The sequence below is a fragment of the Mus musculus genome, chromosome 3 (genome assembly GCF_000001635.26).
Source record: "Mus musculus strain C57BL/6J chromosome 3, GRCm38.p6 C57BL/6J".
NCBI classification, from domain to species: Eukaryota; Metazoa; Chordata; class Mammalia; order Rodentia; family Muridae; genus Mus; species Mus musculus.
The window spans coordinates 52618997-52622236 of record NC_000069.6 but is presented as its reverse complement, the minus strand read 5'-3'; positions in this window follow the sequence as shown (position 1 = coordinate 52622236).

Genomic DNA, 3240 nt, shown 5'->3' with positions numbered 1-3240 from the left:
GAAGTTCTTTCCACGTGTCCTGTGGCTTCATGCAGTTTACTACAGACAATCGCACCATGCCAAGTGTGTCAACTGAAAGTCGAGGTGAGAGCTATGAGGTGCTTTCCTTTCTGGCTCCCCAGCAGAATTTAAATACCACCGTTAGCTATTCACAACAGTAGGTTTCTCTTACAATAATATAGTGCTAAGAACACGGTTTAAAACAAGCATGTGAAAATTCAATCTAGAAATTGTTTACCAAGTTCCACTTCCTCTCGAGAACTCATCGCTGGAAGTTGATTTAATTTGTAAAATAACGTGTATTTATTCTTTAGCAACTTCACACATGTGTATAACATATTTTGGTCACATTCACTACCATCCCATTATCCTTTCTTAGCCCCCCTCCTATTCCTGCTGAACTCTTCTTCACAAATTTTCCTCCTATTTTTTTTTTTTGTGTGTCATTAAAGATTTGTTTTTAAAATTTTTTTAAGTGCTTGTATAAGACAGACTGAGGATACCCTCAGGGGTCAGAGGTGTCAGAACCCTAGAGCTGGAGTTTGGGGTGGTTTTGAACCACCACACATAGGTCTGGGAACTGATCTTGGGTCTTCTCCTAGAGAAGTATGTGCTACTAACCACTGAATCATCCCTCCAGCCTCTCGTGTCTTTTGTATGTGAGAGACAGAAACCCACTGAGCTCAGGGTTCATCCTATGGCCTTGGGTGATGGAGGGTTATTTAATGGAATATGGGCAACTTAACGTAGGGTACAATGCTGAAGAAAATTACTCCATTAGCTACCAATAGTTCCTCATGGGGGGAAGGGAGGCCTCGTGAACCCCACCCCCATTGCTGATGGGCTCGATGTTGTGCACATCTTATGCAGATAGCCACAGGTAATTGAGGTCCAGACCACAGCAACTGAGCCACGCCCAGAGGACAGCACTTCACAGCACTGGTCCCAGCCTTCAGCTCTTTCTTTCTGCCACCTCATCTGTGATAATCCCTGGGCTATGGAAGAAAGAGTACAGATGTCCTATTGAGGGCTGAGCACTCCAGTCACTTATCCTCAGGGCTTTGGCCAGTGATGGGTCTCTCATGATGACGAGTGAGTCTTGTACAGACACGGCGCTTTACGAACGAGTTCACTCAGACAGAACAAGATGGAGTTCCTCGTGTCTGCTCAGTGCTGTGCTCCACCCATCCCTCCAGCTCTTTATCTCAAAGCTTTCTATTATAGGCATTGATTTTTCACAGCACTCCTGCTAAGAAGACTCTATTACCTCCATTAAAATACAGAGTAAACCGAGAAGGCAAATTAAGTGACTTGCCAAGGCAAGAAATTAGCGGCTTCACTGGGTTCAAACAAAACCACTCATATTTCTGAGGCCTCTTGGTCAACTAGACACTAAGATTTCTCCGCTCTGTATATTAGGAAAGGGCCCAGGCTTCTAAGTGAGTACAACCTAGCCAGGTTCGAGCCCTCGCTCTACAATTTCCCGAGCAAGCTATTCCACTTCATTAAGTGCTTGCAATTTGGTGGTAATAAGAACACTTGTTTCATAAAATTGCTGAGAGGATTAAACATGATCACGTAAACGGGGTGGTTTCAAGGAATCTCATTATACACCTGGAAGGCTATATCCCTCACCTAGCCCCCTCTCCTCATAAGCGTTTCCTCGTTGCATCAGAAAATAAGAAGACACACCTGCAGCTGTGTGTTTAGCTTTACAGGATGACACACATACTCACAGATAAAGTCAGCTGTGGGAATATTATGACAGCTGAAAACATCCCTAGAAAAGCGGCTCATCAGTAATTATCCAATTCATTCACCCATCATTCGTTCACCAGCCCATATGCCCCCATTCATCTACCCAACTACCCACCCAACTCTCTGTCTGTCTGTCCAGCCATCTCTACTCATTCACTCATCCAGGAACTTGTTTATTCAAGCGTCAATCTATCTATCCACCCACTCACCATGTCCATTTGTGTTTAGTATGCACAGTAAGCACAATCATATTCACCACCAGCTACTCAGGCATAGAAGAAAGGAGGTGGAGACTGAGACCAAAGGTGTTAAATGTGTATATTTAGCACCTCCATAGATAGATAGATAGATAGATAGATAGATAGATAGATAGATAGATGATGGATAGATGGATAGGTGGGTGGGTGGATGAATGGATGGATGGATAGATAGATAGATAGATAGATAGATAGATAGATGATGGATGGATGGATAGGTGGGTGGGTGGACGGACAGACGGACAGACAGACAGAGACAGACAGACAGACTGACAGACAGGTGATGGATAGGTGGGTGGATGGATAGATAGATAGATAGATAGATAGATAGATAGATAGATGATGGGTGGGTGGGTAGGTAAATAGATAGATAGATAGATAGATAGATAGATAGATAGATCCTCCTGACTGCTACCTGTGTTAGCTCCAAGAATACCCTAATGAGCAGGTCAAGACTGGGCTTTCCCTTCATGTAACTTACAACCCAAATAAATCCTAAAACAAACCTCTCTTCCTATAAGACACCACTTCTTATGTCAACTACTATTTATTGAATACCTACTAAGTACAAAATGGACTTAAGTGCTGCCCACCAAGAAGACAGTATAGAGAGATAGAGTTTCACCATAACTGATGTTTCACATGCTCCCTACAGACAACTAACATCAGTAGTTTTCACCAGAGGGAGGACAGGGATGGTCAGAGGCATGGAAGAACTACAGCTGAGCAAGCGATGGAGCTCGTTCCTCTCACATCTGCAGCAGAACCCTTTGTCTCGGGGCTCTCTTTTTCTCCTGTTCTAGCATTGCTGCAAGCAAAAGCAGGGGCTAGCGGAAGTATGAAGACCAGGAGAGGCTGGGCTGCTGGGTCTCCCCGTGTTCCTGATAAGCATACTGTGCTTGTGGACATTGAGGGGTTATATGGGGGGATTATTTGGGGTCTTGGTTTTGTTTGTTTGTTTGTTTGTTTTGGGTTATTTTGGTTGGTGGTTTGGTTGGTTGGTTTTTTGAAGACAGGTTTTCTCTGTGTAGCCCTGGCTGTCCTGGTTCTGTAGACCAGACTGGCCTTGACCTTTGAAATCTGCCTGCCTCTGCCTCTGGAGAGCTGGGATTAAAGGCCTATGCCACCACCACCCAGCTGAGGTATTTTTGATAACTGCTCTCTTCTCTGTTAAGCAGGGCCAAACCTCTATTTGTCTACTTTCCATGAACCATAGTGAGGTCAC